Source organism: Ammospiza nelsoni, chromosome 5 (genome assembly GCF_027579445.1).
Source record: "Ammospiza nelsoni isolate bAmmNel1 chromosome 5, bAmmNel1.pri, whole genome shotgun sequence".
NCBI classification, from domain to species: domain Eukaryota; kingdom Metazoa; phylum Chordata; class Aves; order Passeriformes; family Passerellidae; genus Ammospiza; species Ammospiza nelsoni.
This window is the reverse complement of record NC_080637.1, coordinates 11385725-11405887: the sequence shown is the minus strand read 5'-3', so window position 1 is coordinate 11405887 and position 20163 is coordinate 11385725.

Genomic DNA, 20163 nt, shown 5'->3' with positions numbered 1-20163 from the left:
AGAGATGCCTCAGAATCAATTGGAAAGGTAAAGAGACATCAGCTTTAAGAGTATGTAAAGACCTGCAACATGCGGAGGAAGCAGGAGAAAGCAGAGCTCTGCATGGAGTAATGAAAATACTGGAATAACTGAGACAGGGTGCAACAGCTTGCAGAGCTGGAGGGAGCAACAAGATGGAGCAAGCAAGAAAAGGTGGGCAGGGAAGACAGGGAGAAGGGGTTGCTCACTGTGTGAAGGTGCAGCTTGGATTTATGGAGCTCTTCTGAGGGATGAATGCCCAGCTGGTGGAGAGCCTGTGGGTCAGGAACAGGCTGGGAAGGCAGACACTGTGATGGGTTGCTGTTACAGACCCTGTGGTTATGGTGAAGAAATGCACAGAGATTTCTTAAAACTTAAGGGTATTTCTGGTCACATCCCCTAGTGCTCATGGGGAACTCAGCCCAAGATCTGCTGGGTGGGAGGCTGTGGAACACAACCAGTCAGTGCTTTCTCAGCATTCTCTGAGCATAACTTCTCAATACAGGCAGTGGATGGGGCTGACCAGATCTCCCAGGCATCTGCTCTTGGTCAAAGCGTTCAGGGAAGGCCATCAAGCAGCAGCAGAGCTTTCATTGGGAGATTGATTAATTCATAATTGATTCAATGTCCATTCTGGGAGGGTTCCAAGACCTGAGCAACCTGGTCTGACCCTTCAGCTAACCCTGCTTGGAGTAGGAGGTTACACTAGAGACTTCCTGAGCTCTCTTCCCACCTGAATTGTCCTGTGATCCTGTAATTTGCTGAAAAACAACTTGCACAGATGGATCATTAAAGCCAGTTCACGAGTATCCCAGTTCACTCAGCCAAACCAAATACTGTCTGTTTACCAAAGAGGTGAAGCTGGCAGAAATAAGGGTCATAGTTTCAGGTTTCTACACCATGACAACCTGGGTCAAAAGCACAGTAAAACAGTGAGTTATATCAGTCAATTGGTGCATGATGACATATGTACAAGGAAGAAACCATTGTTTAACAGTTTACAGATGTAATGAAATAATTCATTTGAAAAAATATAGAGCAAGCACCCTTACTGGGGATGACTAAAAATCTGTATTAGTCTTACCAAGCTTAAAACATCAATGAAATGAATATTTTTGTATGAGGTCTGCTAGAAGTAAAGTCAGGTGTGATTTTGACTTTATTTATAAATGTAATTATTCAATTTTTGGGAGAGAGGAGATATATTAGAAGTTGAACAATAAATCCTTTCAAGATTCATATTTGCCAGCATGGGTTAAAATAATTTTCTGAGGATCTTTTTTGATATTTTAATTTGAAATGCATTGAGGAATTGAAAAAATTTAGTTCTGCTTGTGCCAATTCACATCCAGTTCTGAACTTTGTCTTCTTTCCCTCTGAATTTTGTCCCTTTGAAAAAAGCTTTTCCACTTTAGATGGATTTTTATGGGAATGCATAAGAGTCATTTGCTTTCTCTTGGAAACCCTCATCAGTCTGTCTGTAAAGGAATATTCACAAGGATGCCACAATGTGAATGAGCAGCAAGGCAATTAGAAATGAGGAGTGGATATTTGTGTGTAGTAGATGGTGGTTGCTCTCCTGATGGCTCTGACACACTGAGCTTCCCTTTGCTGAGGGGCCCTCAGCCCCTCCAGCCAATGCAGTGCACAGGCTGACACTGCCACAGTGCTACAATCTCTACAAAAATCTGATTTCTCATCTGCTCATACAGCAGTGCCAATGACTGAGAAAATCTAGAAACAGGCCATGTTCTTGGGAAGGAGTGTACATAATTTCCTTAGCATTTTAGATCTTGGATGATTTTCGTTTCTATAAGGTGCTTCGTTTCAGCCAACACCATACTGTTCTCATGAAGGTTTAATTTCACCAGCAATAATGAGCTGGCCCTCTCCAGTAAGACAAGAGCCTTTATAGTAAAAAAAAAAAAAAAAAAGGCACTGGAATTCTAGCATTTATTCAGAGGTTTAAATGAAAAGAAAATGTTTGGCAAAACACTCAGGAAGTGAGTTCCATGCAACCTCCCAAGGAGAAAACATCAAAATCAAACCACGTTAACTAATATAATACTCCATAATATACCTTTATTTCATTTCTCATTTTTGCTCTCTGGTTTATGGACAAACACAGCTGTTTCTGTGATGCTAAACAAAAGACAGCTTTGTTATAACTAAATACATCCCAGATGGGAGTGTCTCCTTGCAGTAAATCACACACAAAGTGCATGGTTTTGAAGAGACTTCTTTCAGAGATGCTGCTCATTCAGAAGGGTTTCTCTCTGGGCTGTAGAGCAGCAATCTGTCTCCCTCAAATACCTGTGCACCTACAGCCTTGTTCCTGCAACTTGAGAGTTAAAACACTGTGTTTGGTGGGGAGTGCTGCTCAGCTATATTACAGAGTGTATCTACTCTGAAAATCATAGCAGATAGAAACTTTGAAAAATTCCATTTAACTAAAGCCATGAACAGAGCTAAAAGAATAATTATTTTAGTCTTTAACAAAATAATGCAAATCTGGAACATAAAGAAACTTTCCAAGCCAGGTAATACTTAAAGAAGTTGGCTAATTCATCCCAACAAACTTTCAGTTTCTACTGAGCATGTGACTATTTTTTCTGGAAAATTACTATGTGTCTTCTTGGAAGAATTGCCTTCCTGAACAATATACAGCTCACAGCACGGTAAGATGCAAGTTGGAAAAGCAAAAAAAAACATATAAGACATAAAGGAGAAACCACCACTAGGTGGCAAAATGGTGTTTTAAAAGCAATGACAATGGGCTCCGGGTTCATTGATGCGGTTTTTAGAAACCTGTGCCCAAACAGCGGTGGTTAGACATAAATAGTGCATCGTAATGTCTCAGTGGGTTTCACTTTGCTGGAAAACAACCACGGGTTTGTAGCCTGACTTCACACTGCTACTGGTAGGGTGTCTCCTAGCCAGTCTTTGGCAGAAGTCAGTAGTCAGTGCCTGCTCCTATGCAAGCTCACTTTTCAGTTTCATTTCCATCTGACATACCAAGTTTGGTGAGACAGATAATCATTCACAGCACAGCATTGCAGACTGAAGGATTTTCTTACATTTCATCTTGTCTGGCACACAATAGGACAGGAGCCACTCTGACCTCATTAGAATTGTGCAAGTATGAAACAGGTGAGATGGAGAGAAGAGTCAGTTTCCATGTAAAAGTAAAGCCTAGGTAACATTTTAAAGATGCTATGAAATAAAATATAAAAAAGTTTTGGCACTACCAGATAGATAAAAGAGATTTTCCCTGCCAGCTGAGATGGGATATGGTGCTGTATGCTGCTGTGAGCATCCATCAGCCCACGGAAACAGGCCTGTAATGCGCAAACAGTGCAAACACTGCACTGCAGGAAAGGATAAAACCACTGCAGTTAATATCTAACCTCAAATGAAAATAGCCATTGTGGGACATCCTTGAACACACATCCTTGTGTAAGGCCACAGGACTCACCACTGCCTCTTACTCTTTTCTCTTGGCTTTTAGTTGCCATGGTGATGGAATAACTTTTTCTCTGCAGCCAGTCGTCCAGCCAACACTAAATCTGTTCCCACCTCCTCCTTTACAGCGTGCCCTGTCCACTTCACACTTGTCTGTTCTCTTCTTCTCAGTCTGTATTAGTCTTGAACCACTCCTTTGTCTCTTCCCCAAAATAAATTTGCCCTTATAAACCCGCCTTGGCTGCAGAGCACCTTGCTCCCCAAAGAAATACAGGATTTAACAGACACCCAAACTGCAGAGTAACTGCAAAGGGGAAAGTCTACTACAACTGCTGCAAATCAAACAGAGGCTAAGCACAGCTTGCTTTGCCTCTGAGCCTTGTTTCATTCCCCAAGAAGTTAATATTTAAAGCAAACAGCATGATTTGAGTGTGCTCCAGGACGGGCCATTCCCTGGCTGTCGGTGAGCCAGCGATGTGCAGCAGCTGGGACCAACCCGGCCCAGTCTCAAAGGCAACTTCAGTCCCAGACAGCAAAACCTCAACATCTTGTCTAAATTATTTCCATCCTGCTGTGCCCTGACAAATCAACACAGTGTGCTCAAGTGAGGAAATAAAATGAAGAGTGTGGTCCCCAAGGGCCTCTCACAATAACACCCTCAGCTCTGCAGTGCAGCCTTCACAGGGACTGCTGGTCAGCCTTGTGCACACTCACCCGGGGTCACAGCCAACATGTAGTCCATGAAGTCATGAAATTGGGTTATTAATGGATGAACAGATGTAAACCAGAAATATGAAATCAACATGAACTGGAAGGAAAATGGGGAAAAAAAAATCAAACCTCTAAATAGTTCCCTATTCTTACTGATTTAAATTTGATATTGGAAGATCATAAATGTTCAAATTCTCACAAAGGTATCATAGTTATATGTTGGCTGACTTTTGTGCCTTTAGTTGATACTATAATTATCTCACAATGAACTTTTAAATTAATATTTGATTCTGTAATTATAGGCTTCAGAGGAAAATTCACTTTCTATTTACAATAGAAAATAAATGCTGTTCCAGAGGGGGAATGTCTGTTGGGGTGAGGTTCTATGTTCTCTTAGTGACTAGCAGGTATGCTGTGTGATATTTGCCTGTCTTAATTTGAGCTAAAGCCTCATTCAGAGACCATTTTCACAGAATCAGAATGGTTTCAGTTAAAATGGACCTTAAACACCATCTAATTCCAAACCCCCTGCCATGGGCAGGGACACCTTCCACTAGACCAGGCTGCTCAGAACTCCATCCAACCTCACCTTGAACACTTCCAGGAATGGGGCAGCTGCAGCTTTTCTGGGCAAAACATTCTGAACAAAATATTAATGAATCTAAAAGTAACACTCAACAGGTTTTTTTCTGTTTGGTTTATTTTTTTCTTTTCTTATAATTCCTACATTTTGTAACTCCAAAGCTTAAATATACATTTGCACAGAAGAGAAACAAGAACCATGTTTGGTCTTTTGCAAAAATGTCAGAGTACAGGACCCAGATGAGTAACATTCAGCTTCTGGCTTGATAAATGCACATTATTTCTGCAGAAATACAATCATTGCAGGGTTAACAGTTCATTATACACCCAAAAGCCTTTCCAAGTAGATGAAGAGAGGTTCCATGATTGTGTAGGGTGGGTAAGTCATTTTCATCCGATTTGCCACACTTGCCAGTATGTTCAGGCCAGTGTGTTTCTGGAAAAACAACCCAAACATTGACAAACTCAACAAACCCCAGGCAGGTCCGTTCCCTCCCAGGAACAAAGGGACTGCTGTTATTTGCAGAGTACTCACATTACAGAAAATCAAGGGAATGAGAGTGCAATAAAGACTTGCACTGGCAGATGCAGAGCTGAATCAGTCAATATTATTGTACATAATTCAGCTAAAAAGTCCCATTTGTAATCTACTGGAAAACCTTCTTAATTAGGACATGCTAATGGAAAGTCTGTTCTCTCTTGAGTGGGCATATTGAATAAAAACCTGTTTTCCAAAAATGCCTGGAACATAAAAATTTGAATGAAATAAAATACTGACCTTTCTAAAAAAAAACCAACTTACAATTTGGCCTAATATTTTTTTGATTCCTGCAATCCAAATCAGACCATATCTTCACAAAGGCTGAAAATTCAGGTTTCATTCGTCTGACCTGACATGGCCTGACCTCTTATTGCCAGAAGAACATACGTGTGTTATACTGAAATTATGTTAATGACAAAGAACAGTGTCTGTGGTGCATTCTGGGCAATTCAGTGTCTCATGTAATGCATCATGATTATCACTGGGTGATTTTAGAAGTTGTCTGAGTTTTAGCTCTCTATCAGAGCAGGCTTATAGGACCCAGGTCTGATTTAGCTGCCAGTGGTCACCAGAGCCTCAGAAGTGGAAAGGTTCCAACTCTTGCTGCCAAAACTGGAGCTGTCAGGATGAGAGCAGCCATAGGCAGGTTTTGTGACAAAACAGAGCTGGTCAAACAGTAAGAAAGAATCCTGAAATCATAGATCCAGTATGTAGTGGAACTGAAGCCAGAAGTAACTAGCTAACTGCAGCTTAAAAGCTTCTCCTTTAGGCTGTGCTGCATTTTGTATGTGCCACAATGCATCCTGCTTCAGCACAGTAATGGACAACTTGGTTGCCCTTCAAACACCTCATCAGTTAGTACAGACTTCCCATGTGTCTGAAAGTGACTCATAGTCTGAATTATCACAACAAATCATTTTAATAGATATACTTGTGTTAATAACTAAATGTATACAGCTAATGTAACATTGTATGTTACTTAAAATATTGCTCCTTAGTGTTTTATTAAACAGTTGAATGCTTTCAAAAATTGGAATGTCAGACTGTCTCATATTGCACCATTTCACAGTTATTTTTAATTAAGCGTTCTGACAGGAGTGAGTATTTACTTATTTAAAATAAGTCAAATTTATACTTAGACATATCACAGGCTCAGCATTTCTTACAAAACCGATGGGAACCGCAAGCTCTGGCAGCTGCTGGTCTGTCCAAGGTCACGAGCAGAGCCTGTTGTTGGTCCTCTCAGTTTACTGTAAACCCAACGCACCTTCCAGGCCACACCTTGCTCACGTGGTTTCTGTGAAGATGACTGAGCTGCAGCCTTTTTCAATGCAGTGTTTGGATTCCTTGTCCCTGTTACTGAAGGGGAATATTGCCAAGAGAATCAATGTTAACTCCGATGAACTTGGGATGAAAACGGTCAGAAGAATTTGGTCTGTTCACACACTTCTGTACTAATTAGAATTGCTTTGAGCAAATGTTGTTTTAATAGAGCTTGACAAACGTGATTTATTTGACAAAACTATTTAACATTTCACAGAATCACAGAAATGACTGGGTTGGAAAAGACCTTTGAGATTAAGTCCAAGCTAACACCACCTTATCAACGAAACCATGGCACTGAGTGCCACATCCAGTCTTTTTTAAAATACCTCCAGAGACAACAACTCCACCACCTCCCTGGGCAGCAGAGGAAGTCAGTGACCTGTAAAATAACACATGAGAAAGAGAAGTCTAGCAGTCCTCAATATTTCACTCTACTGTCAGTAGCATTTCCAACTGGGTGCCTCTCACACATTTGGTACAAACATATAAATACGATAGAAACTTTATATGTGTATAGATATATATAAAATATCCACAGCCTGATACAATCAGGCTTCTGGAATGTATTTTATGCATAGTTTTCTTTTGGAGTTGATGCACCCTGAACTCACAGACACGTGCTCACGTGCATTCGTGCCAGCCCCAGAGCCTGGTCTGTGGTCACCCTGCAGCTGCAGTGTGCACATTGCCACCGTGCTGGTGCAGACCCAGGGGCTCACACAGCCTCACGTGGGGACTCTGGGGACTGGGAGATGCCTCCTGCTCTCAGCCCTGGCAGCTGATGCTGTTCCTGGGGATGAAAACACGGCCCTGAGTCAGCCACTCCAGCTGTATGAACAGTTTTTGTGCTATTTCAGATGAGCAGTGAGGTTCAACCAGCACTCCACTCATTTCTCTGAGATCTCCTTGTCCTCCCTGTAGGACCACGAGCTTGAAAAATGCACCCACAACAAAATAAACACTGTGTTCCTAATTTAAAAGATGTATCTATATGAGCACCTAGTTCACAGAAAAAACCACATTTTTTAGGCTCTAAAGCTGAAACATTTCTTTGGGCATGCTGTCAAGATCATCTATTTGAAGTAGTGTCAGCCACTATTCAAAGCTACACAATATGCTGTTTGTTTACTGTGTGCTATAAATAAGAATGCACAAAAGAAGAAAAGATGCAATTGTGTTTCATCTTGGACAGTTAAATGGAGCAATTATTTCTGTTTTCAGATTTCTCTTTACACCTTCTAAATAATGGAATTATTTTTTTCAAAGCTTTCCATCAAAATACATAGTTTCAAAATCACAGTTGGCATAAATCAGTTTTGCTGTGCTTAGTGGAATTCTGTTTATTTGTAAAGTTGATAATTTGCTCACACAGCTGCTGTGCCTAGACATTCCATAGCTCAACTCCATTAAAATATTGTCAAACACTACCAGTGCATATAAAAAATACAAAATATATTTACACTTTAATTAATTAAAATTTTAATTATCAACAATACTTAAAATTGCTGATAAATAATAATTAACAATAAAATTAATTAACTTTGAGGGTCTTTTTTTCAGTGGAAACACAAAAGTTTTAACATGCACATGATTATACCACACTTTTGGGGTACGTAGTATGGCATTTTGTAACAAAGCTTCATTGCACTGCAAACTCATTTATAATACTTTACTACAAGATATGTGGATCTATTCTTTTAGTACTTCTACTGTTTTTCTTGTTACCATCAATGCTGCCCTATATTTCAGCTTCCTTCACTGAAATACTTCAACCAATCTCCCTGCCATTCAGGTTAGGTGGAATTCCTGTGCTCAAGCTTTAACACCTGAAAAGTGTCACAATCTAGGTTAGTCATACAGGTTTCCTTTGTAATCACTGTAAAGGGTCTGATAAATCTGAGGAGTGACTCATCTAATCCCCAAATGATTGAACACAATAGGAGACAAAATGTCTTTCAGAAGTGTCTCTTTCACACTGCTTAAATCCAGGTAACACTGACAAAACAAATAGCTTGGATTAGATGCATCATTTCTAGACAGCTAAATGAGAAGAAAAAAAATGCCTTGACCCATTAGTCATGGGAGGGGAGTTTGGAGACAAAGTGGTTTGCCTTTAACCACTATGGCAGCACAGATGTCAGCCTGCACTGTGAACACACCTGAGCCAAAAGCAAAGTAAACCTGTGGCCAGCTCCAGGGTGCTCTCCCTGTGCTCCTACAGGTACCAAGCACAGGGCAAGTAAACAGCCATGTGCTGCTGCAGTGTCTGTAGTGCCAGCCAGGTGTAGAGGTGAGAGAGATGGAAAGTGTAGGCTGAGATAGGTCAGAGAACAGTAGGAGCACTGCTGCACATCAGTGTTCACTGAACTGAGCACATCTAGCTTTCATTGTACTGGAAGAATTTGAGGATTCTTTTTATTTCTCTATGTAAACAATTCTACAATGCATGTTCACATCCACGACATACCGACACATTGTAAAAGACATTTTGAGCAATATAGCTCCTCCTGATAGCTTTTGCATTAAAATTAAGATGTGCTAGCAGTATGAGTCCAGGCTCCCTCCTATTTCCTCCTTCAACCCCACACACCCACTTCCACCAATTATGACAGCAAATGAAGCAAAAGGCTCACCACTTTCCTTGGTTAGTAGTATTTACTGGATCCAGTCATCTCAGCCTATTTCTGCCCTCAGCAGTCAGTACACTTTCTTTGCAGCAGGTTATTGCATCTGCAATAGGAGGAGCAAAAGTCAGTGTATATCAGCTTCTCCACTGCTACAGGTCACTGCCAGCCACGTTTGATTAGAAGGATACTGGGTGATGACAGGGAGAAAAACGAGCCGAACACAATCTTCTAACCATAGTTCTGTCAGATGTATTTGCAAATTATTAAGATTTGTATTATTTTACATAGGAGTAATGAGAAACTCAAATGAACTCTGAGAACTCCATCTTTGTGCTAATAAAAAGTGCAAAGCTAATTTCTTACAAATAACACCAAAAATTAACAAAGTTGTCATCCTGATTAGTTACAGTTTGGGTGAATAACTGGGACAGAAGAGATGTGGAGAATTGGAGGCTCTAGGAAAAAAACTTCAACAACTCTTCAACCTTTCCATCCTTCTCTTCCTGCCTACCAAAATGACCCTTCTCCTTTCCTGAGATGTGAGATGTGGCCAGTGAAAGAACCAGAACCAGGCTGTGAATCCGAGGAAAGGCAACATAAAACTGCACAAGATAATGATTAAAAAACATCTGATTGAAAGAGGGAAAAGTCGCTGAAGGAAAAATATTTATGATCTGGCTGTGCAATGAAAGATGTGAAGCCAGACCAGGTACCCAGAAAGTCAACTGGAAGGTTGAGTCTGCAGTCAGAGCTTTTCTTTCCCACCATTAAATATTTTTGTTGATCAACAGTAAATAATACACTGTGGGCAGGAGCTCTATACATGGCAGAAATACAGAAACAAAAAGCAGATTAAGCTTTTGTTATATTTAATTCTAATTGACAGAAGAACAATGACAGGCATTTCTCCAGTATTTCATAATTAATTAGAAGCAGAATTAATGAGGTTTTCTGGAATCAATAGTGGCAGTGAAAAGCACCAGCCCCTTTTGGGCATGTTTTCCACACTAACCATGGTAACAGTGTTAAGTGTTTCCATTAATGTGACTCTGTCACCTGCCATACTATGCATTATTTAATGACCTTTCTCAGGCATATAATTGCTTTTTAAGATTAGCAGGTGATTTTTAAGATTGTTTGATTGTATCCCTGGGCTGTCATACCAGCCCAGCTTTATGCTGGTTCTAAGAGCACAGGAAGAAATGAACTGGCTAAATAGAGAGAGCAAGTGTCCACACAATGCCCCGACTGAAAACCCAAAGGGATTTCATAGTAATCTGATGTTCAGAGAATGTAATAATATAAATGGCCCATTCAAAGGCATAGAAACAGCTGTAGAGTTTAGCAAAAGGTCCTATGATTCTCTGCTAGCTTCTCATTTTGAACACTGGATCAATCCCTGATGTTTTTCTCAGGTTGATTCAATGGCTTTATCAGCTTTTAGTGACAGCATTTGATTTCTACATCCTTTTCAAATTTTCAATACAAAATCAGAAGCTTTTTGTCAGACTTGGTTGTCATCCCTCGTTCCTTCTTTTCAGCTGTGACTGTTTATTTATTGAATTTATTCCACCTACCCTCCAGCTATTAGCTATATATTGTCTCCATAGCAATCTCTCTCTTCTCCTCAGCACAAAAGCAAAAGAAGAGGCCTGGTAATTGTGATTTGAGATGCAAGGTGTTATTTTAATGCTTTCAGCAGTGCAAACAGCAGGGAACACAGCACTTCTGACACTTTTGGACATCATCACTGTGTGCATTATTTTCTTTTCCATATTCATGTTTCATCAACCATTTGCAAATTCTCATTTATCTTGACTGACTTTAACATTGACTTTGCTCACATTTTATAATCAATATAAATTTAACGATACTGCGTTCCCATCAGGCTGCTTTCCTTATGCAATTTTACATTTACACTATATGTCTTAAGAGGCCTTTATAGATTTTCCTTCCCATGGTATGGGGGGGAATAACTTTGTTAAATTCTCTAGAGAACAGGTGAACAAGGACCCTTTCTCCCACAAGCCTTTACTATATATTTTCTCATTTTTTATGTGTTTTTTTACAACAAATCCCTATTGTGAATATCAAGAAAGTTTACTTTCTCTCCACAGCTGAAAACAGTAAATATCTATTTCCTTGATATTATTCCTTCCTTCACAACTCATCCTATACTTGTGAGAGAAAAAACCCAAACATTTTTGTATGGGTATGTTAAGAACATCATCCAAGGAATTGGATGTTCTGTTTCATCCAAGGTTCTGCTTCCATGTTGAAACAATCTTTGTGTATTAACAGAAATGGCAACCTATATTTAGAGAGTACTACAAAGAACTGAGTATTGTACACAATTACCATTGATTGAAATGTTGCTAGACATGAGCTGGAACAGAAAAATGACATCTCTGTCACCAGGTGTTCTGTATTTTGTATTATTACTTATAGATTGAATTAAGTGTGGATGGTTCTTTGGAACACAGTGGGCTTTAGGCTCTGCCTTGGTTAGTTTCCTGTCTAGCATGAGTTTGACGAAACTTTATGTAACAATACTACACTAGGGGTGGGCAGTTTTACATGTAATAATATGGAGTGGAGCAGCAAAGTCAAAAAGGGCTGGCAGAAAATTGATTAAAAAGTTAGCTACATTTAATATGGAAAAGTCAAGCTGAGCTCCTAAAGAGGTTAGTGAAGTATAACATTTTCAACTGTGAAGAACCACAGGGAAAATTTAAATGGAGTTTAATGACCCAAAGTGAGTTCAGACAGCATTTTAATATCTGCTTTTGAGAAATACAGCAAAGGGTACTGTGTTATTAAACACTGTACTTAGATTAATTCATCCAAGTGAAATGAAAAGGATTAAATATTTATAAGTCTGTACTTTTGCTTTGACTTGAAGTAGATGACGGCCACTATTAAATACTCTGTGCAGCAAGAGCATTTTCAGAAGTTCTCTGCAATTCTCTTACTTTTAAGTTCATCGGGATCAAGATAAAAGTCTAAATAAGATTTTCATATCCTTTCTGTTGTAAAGCACTATAGTCCCCTTAATCTTGTTCCCATGCCCTTTGTAAATATCTCTTGTAGGCTTTTTTGTAGCTCCCTTTAGCAACTGAAAGACTGCAAAAAGGTCTCCCCAGAGACCTCTCTTCTCCAGTCTGAATGACCCCAACTCTCTCAGTCTGCTCCATAGGAAAGGTGCTCCAGCCCTCTGAACCCCTTTGTGCCCTACTCCAGGCTTGCTCCAGCACGTCCATGTCCTTTCTATATGGAGAGTCCAGACCAGGACACAGAACTCCAGTGGGGTCTTACAAGAACAGAGCAGAGGGGCAGGATCCTCCCCTCTCCCTGCTGCCCACGCTGCTTTGGATGCAGCCCAGGACACAACTGGAATTCTGGGCTCCAAAAGCACATTGTGGGTCATGTCAGGCATGTCATGGCTTCATCAGCACCTCCTCCTCAGGACTGCTCTCAATCCATTTTTCACTCAGCCTGAATTTGTGCTTGTTATTGCCCTGACTCCACAGTGAAATGCAGAGATGATGCACTGCTTCAAAACAAAAACAGCCTCAAGACATTAATTTGTATCAAATTCAGGACAATCATAGTGGTAAGAAGCACTGATTGACAACTCAAGCTACAAAGACATTTTGTATTAAACAAAATTTCTTCAGTGTTCAGTGTTGTTCTGAATCAAATTTAATTTTCACTTTCCTTACATTCAGCCTTTTTATACTTGTTCCAGATTGACAGCACACATCTTTCCAAAAAGCAGGAGCAGTCCAAACTAGCTAGATGACTGCATGACAGGGAGTAAAGGCCTTTTTTTATGATTTAACATAAAAACACCACTTCTTGATAAAATTCACCACTCTAACTCAGTTTATACATATTAAAATCAGAAACCTAAAGGCAGATAAGGAAATCTTGTTTTCACTGCAACTTATAATTCACTTCTTCACTTCTATAAAGTAGTTTTGTGACTAAAAGAAGGTTTAAGGAGGGGAAAATAGGCCAGAGTGAATAATAAAATATTGTCTTTAGTCACACAAAATCAAGATTCTAATACTTGCAGCACCAGTTTGTATAAACAAACCATTTAGTAGTCTCAGCTAAAAAAGGTTGCCATGTTGATGTGTTCTTACCTGATTGTCCATTACAGTATTTTGGAATACTTACTGGGCTACATTAAGAGCCAGCTATTCTCAAGGAAGGAATGCCACAAAAGTATAACTAATTTGAGATAATATTACAATTGCTGCATGTAAGTAATTAACAGTCTCATGCTGGAAGAGAAAGAGAGAATGCAAAGGAAGACCATAAATTATCCTTCAGCATCAACAGATTTCTCTTCAGGCTACAGGGAAAAAATATTAGCAGAAATATCAAAGAAGCTTGTGCTATAATATCCCTGCAGAAAATGCATATATATACCTATAAAACTTTTTGCTGTAGTTAATTTTATTTATATATTCATATCTAAATATCTATATATCTGTATCTCTATGTAAAGCCTTTGGCTTACAGAGTACAAATGACATACACTGAAACACCACAATTCTATGTAGTTTAAGACCTTATTTTCTCCACTGGGAGAAAACTGACACTGCTGCTATGTGGTGTTTACTGATGTAAGTGCAGTTTTTCAGATATTTTGTTGATATTTTTCTGTAAAATTACTGTTTTGGCATAAGAAAGAGCAAACAAGCATTAAGTCAAAGTCCTAAGCATATTTTTTTTCAGTGAAGAAAGCAGGAAAAAAACCAGGGGTGGCAAGAAGATTTAGCAGTGAGCTAAATTATTTGGATTTGTGAATTCTGGAAATCAGTTCTGTAACTAAATCAGTCTATGGCTATTTCAGAGTCAGAGTAAAATTTCTCTAAATCAAAATATATGTGATTCATGGAGATCAAAAGCAGATACGATCCCTCATCTGTAGCTTCACGAGCCATTTACAATATTTTGCAGATGTTTTTGCAAACAGGTGTGTTGAAGGTTGAAGACCTCCCAGATTTTATGTTTTGAGCCTTTATCAGTCTTTCTACCAGTATTTAGATGTCAAACAATAAACAAATAAAATTTCAAAAGTTGGACTCAATGATCTTGGGTGTCTTTTCAGTCTTAATGATGCTATGATTCTAAATATTTCTAAATTTGGATATTATAAATTAGAAAATTAATCAGCATACTGAAAATGAAAGGATTTTTGTCCTTTTTTTTTGCTTCAACTTCGTCAAATGTGATTCTCATTTTGCACAATGCCGAACATTTCTGAGTTGGCTGATCATGACCCATCTGCATTATGTAACTGTCAAAAGGCTGTCTTGGCTTTGGATAATGTTGAAAGCAAGTATTGTACACAGGGTCACTAGCCATTTTTATGTAATTTTCCAGAGAATGTCCTAGTTCACATTTAAATGACTCTACGATACAAAATTTCCCCCAGCATTCAATCAGCCTTTTGTCTTGCTCTGAATAGATCCTATTAAAAAGCAGAAATGTATGAATAGAGATACCGCACTGCCTGCTTCAACCCACTGGAAGCTGTGACATGCTTGTGAATAAACAATATATACACATACATAAAGAGGAAGTTAAAATTAAAAAGTTTGGTGTGAAAAATAGCATTTATGTTTGGGCTAAATAGCATTTATGTTTGGGCTAGGCTGCTGTGGCCAAGGCAGCACTGCAGAACACCTATTCCTAAGAAAAAGGCCATGGTTCTATGACATCTTTGTAGTTCCTCATCCCTGAAATCTGCCTTGTTTGCTGTCTTATGGCCTTAAATAGGGCACACCATGAGCATTCATCACTGTTTGTGCTGTGCACACTAGCAGAGGGTGTCCAGGTCACACAGACATTTCAAACCGTGCTGAGGGGCCTGGGGCCCAGTTCTGCAGTGCAGCCAGGTATGGCAGCACTGCCTGGCCCTGAGAGCCCTCCCTGCAGAACAACACTGCAGTGTTCTCCTTTCACAGCCCCCTTAGCTCAGAACTTGTCCTGCTCCTGCACTGCACAGTGTGGGCACTCCTGGGCAAAGCCAGCTCCCTGGCAGGGCTGGTGACAGTGCCATCTGTGCCTGTCACCACCACAGGCAAGTCACACATCACAGGTTCACCCATGATGGCACAACAGGAAAGCACTTTCTCTGCTCTTCCCACTGTCACATATATTCAGTTACATACCCTATCCTGTTTAGGTATCAGATGAGAAACTGAGGAGTTGGACCACTCTGCACAATAACAACACTGCCAAAGTGGGTTTTTTGTGCCAGCACCAACTTCTTTTTCCTGCCATTCACCAAGACCTGAAACTAGTAAGTAAGAACCAAAACTCAGCAGCCAGATCCAGTAAATGGCTCAGTAAAGCTGGTGGATAGCCCTATACTGCATTATTATGTGCCCAGACTTCCTTTTTTCCAGAGACTTTTACATTATTTTTAATCAGTAACATAAATCAGGCTTTGAACTGTATCTGCAAGGCCCAGCAGCCATTTGGCTAGCAATGAGCTAAAAGGGAGTTCAAAGGAACATCAAAGTTGCCAGGTATCTCCACCATGTTTCAGAAAGAACTAAAAGGTTCCTTTTATTCAAATTACAGAATTCTGTATCACAGCTCTCTGTGGCAAGTCAGACAACTCTATTTTAACTAGGGGACAATCATGCCACTTTGAGAATTTGCTTCATTTGGAGGATCCTTCTTTTGCAAGATCATATTGAAGAAATTTCTAATCAGAGATTTGTTACAGTTTATTCCTAAATTATTTTACTTATTATTTATCAGCATACTGACATTAAAGAAGTATAAGAAGTGGATTATCTAGTTTAATATTCCATCTTTCACTGACCCTTAAATTGTCATTAAGAGAGCTTCAGTGGTCTCCTCAGTGCCCTGCCTGGCATGAGGCAGCCACTTCCCATCCATCCCTGCCTGTTCCCTGGTACCACTTGGATGTGTGACACCTTCTGAGAGCCTGTCCAAACTGCTGTCAGATACAGGGCAGCCAGTTCCTTCTGCTGCTGCTGCTCATATTCCTCATCCTTTTTATTAGAGAATTATCCCTGGGCATTTAAATGGTGATTTATACTGTAGACTTTCAATTTCCTTTTTTTTTTCAGTGCATCCACATTAGTTCTCCAAGTAGTACTTCAATATTGGTCTCATTAAAACCTCAAGGAAAGATAAAACTGCCTCTTCATACACTTACTCTTTGTTTACCTATATAAACAACTTTTACCCCCCCCTTCCCAGGGCCCTGCAGAACAAGAATTTTAGGATCCTGCAAATAAGTGCTTTACCCTCATCATTAGTCAATGTTTTGTTGGCCTGTGTGTCATCTGCACATTTTATCAGATATGGTATGATAACTAATTTGAAGTTAACATACACTATGTTGAACAGAACAGAAATGAGTCCTGCTTTCTGCAGAACCCTTCTACAAATTCCATCCATCCATGAAAATCTGGACAAACTATTTACATATATGTCACAAACAACAGAAATACATACCTATATAAAGACACAAAAATTCACATGCATTTTAAAAATCTGCCAGCTCACTTCACTGCTGAATCATGGAAAAAGCATTTTGCTGCATTTGAAGTCTGAATGTCGTGGAATATTTAGTCAAAACCTTAAACATTTTCATCACAAAAGTAAAAAGATTCAGTTTTGGAAAACAAAATTCAGTAAAATATAAATTGGAATTGCTTTTGTTCCTACATTTTACTTCATAAAGAAGTTAATTGTGTATCTGTTTTCTGTTATTTTTGGTCACACTGACCAGCCTACTGTAGAGTAGGGGATATCTTAGCAGCACTATTGCAATGTTATTACCATATTTTTTAAAAAAATAATTTTTCTATATGTATAATCTCATTGCTGCTTTTAAAATTGATAATACAATAACATCAGATCTGGTTTTGTAGGAACAGATTCTTGTAGAGATCTATTCTTTATACATTAATTGAAAATACTTCAAAAATGGAAAAGAAATGGAATAGCACAGACTCATGTCAACTTTGTCTTGCAAAACTAAGAGTTGAGCTGGACTTACTCTTATTTTGCTCCAGTATAAAGAGGATGCATAGATCAGTGAGTGAGAAGGCTTATTTAATATGAAGGAAACCTACCAAATAAGTCAGTTTAGAACTTCTGAGAATGATTTGAGAGTCGAGGGGGAGATTGCAAGGTGGGTGTTGGGGGTTGTTTGTGGTTTGATTTTTTTTGTTTGGTTGTTTTGGATTTTTTGGTAAAAATGCAGTTTTATGGATTCCAAATTCTTTTGCTCACTTCCTACAGCACTGATTTGCTTTCACTCTAAGACTGTTCTGGGGGGAAACTTTCACTCTAAGACTGTTCTTGAGGTCTGTTGGGAAACCAGATCTCTGCCGCAGCCCTTCACTCCAGGAAGGCTGCTGTGAGCTGTGGGAACCGAAACCTGAGAACTGCAGCTATTCATTGGCAGAACCATCCTGATCCATCATCAGAGGAACCACTGAGCCCTGCACAGCTGTCTCAGCCAGCCAGTTTCAGAGCCCACAAGGGATGAGTGGGCTTGTGAGCCCCTGGTCCAGGTGGGCCTGTCCATAGCCCGCCTGTGACAGCCTCGGGCAGGGCAGCTCTGCACTCCCGCCACAGAGCACCTGCCATGGTGGCACTGAGCCCTCCCCATGCTCTCCAAGGCTCTCTGGCCTGCAGAGCACGAACCATTCTGAGTGCCAGCACTGTACCTGCTTGTATCTCCATCTGTGACCAGCTCTGGATTGCTCTCTCCCACTCAAACACTCAGTTCCAGCTGGAGCTCACTGATTGTCTGGTTCCCTCAGTTTGCTTCTGACTCCTCTGACCTCAGCTGCAACACTGTGCTTTTATAACATGCCCAAGATCTTTCTTCTGGTCATAATTCTTGTTTGCAGCTTGATCCTGCTAATTTAGGGGGTAGTTGGATGCTTGACTCCCTTGACTCTAATCCCATTTTAAGCTTTTGTAATCAGTGAAGCACCTTGTGAGCAACTTTGCTGATCTGGACTGCCTATCCTTGGACAGAGTGTCTGTCAAGCTCTCATAGTCAGGGCAATGGTCATTCTGCACACAGCATCAGCATTCTCCAGCAACAAACAGTACTCAGCCTTTCCTGTTTAAATTCCTGATAGTTCTTTCTCATCTAAAAACATTTCCTGTTTTTGTTCCCTTAGACAGTTTTATCAATACATAGTTTTCTTAATCTGGGTTCTCCAAATTCTTGCAGCAGAGGCTCACAACTCAGTTTCATAATTCTGCTCAGCCAGGGAAATATCTGGATCTTCCAAATATCCCTCGTGAGAGAAGCCTGACAACAGCATCTATTTTCTTGGGAACAAATCCTAAATGTACTAGCCAGAACTCAACACGATGGAGTAAACTGTGTAGTTTGCCAGATTATTCAATCAGGTGATCTTGTGACAGACCAGGAAGAATTATTTTTGCAAACTGGAGAGAAGAATCTATTTTGTTACACAGAGTTTTTATTTCTAGCTTCTTTTACCACTGTCTCCAACATAGTGTAATGCAAAGCTACAAGCAAGTCTTACAGATATTGTTGATAGTGGTCATCTTTCCTTACAGTAGACCTGGGATTTGGTATTAATAATGTTGACAGTGTTTAGCTAAAGCATTTTCTTTTTGTTTTTAGTAATAATATTTTTAAGACAAAAAAATTCTGAACATATTTTCATGGTTTTTTACAAATAGATGTCATGACAGTTTCACCTTTGCATTTTTATAAAAAAAACACTGTTTGTGTTCTTGATTTTATTTTGTTCACACAATTGACTCTACAAACTTTACTCAAGAAAAGAAAACCTTCTTTCAGGATCCTCTTCTGGCACATGTAGGATTTTTTGTGGGGGTGGAAGGGCGAGATTTAAACAGATAAACAGAGTACTCCAAGGCAAAACTGCTTAGCTTTCAAAGCAAATATATGTTCAAAATGTAATTTATAATCCCAGGCACCATTAGACATAATGTATTATTCAATTGAACACCAAAATAGTACCCAATTCACAATAAAAATTAAAAATTAATAACTTTGTAACCATTGATTTTCTGTATTCTGCATAGATATGAGAAAAGTGAACTACATTCTACTTGAGAAAAAAAAGGCTTCAACAAGCTTTAAGGACACTGGACATGTAAACAAACAATAAAATGAAAAACATTACCCAGGCAACTTCTACTAATTTAAATAAAAGCGAAGCAAATGGCAAAACAAACAAAGGGGCACTGGAATATAACCAAATATGTGCTGGGTTTATGTGTTCCTGTTTGCAAGACAAAGGAAGTTACATTCAAAACCACTATTTCCTGCAATAAGGCTCATACCTGCTTTGCTCTGAGAAATTATTACTTTCACATAAATAAACAAGATGTAACCAGTCGTGTCACTGCATTAGAGAATACCCTGAATATTTATCTAGGTTTTTCTGGTGACATTAAGTGTTCTGCCTTTTTCAGGCCATTTAAGGAAAATTAAATGAGAAAATTACCCAGTCAACAAAACCACAACATTTTGAATGGAAATAAACTTAGATGCTCCTATTTCAAGTTCTAAACTTGAATTGTATCTTTCCTACCAAAAAACTTAGGATCAGATTTTAGATGAAAAATATAGTAACCTTTTTCATTCACCCAGTAAAAACAATGTTTTTGCAACACAGTGTCAGCATAATTTTTTTAACTACAAAACAATTTCGAAAGATGCTGAGGAGTCTGGCTGTAGATCAGGAATGCACTTAAACACATGTGTAACTTGAAGCACTTGAGCAGCTCCAAAAGAGAAATTCTGCTGTATTTACATACAGTAATTGACATAAAGTAATAGTAATAGTCACATTTCCATTGACTCCAGTGTAC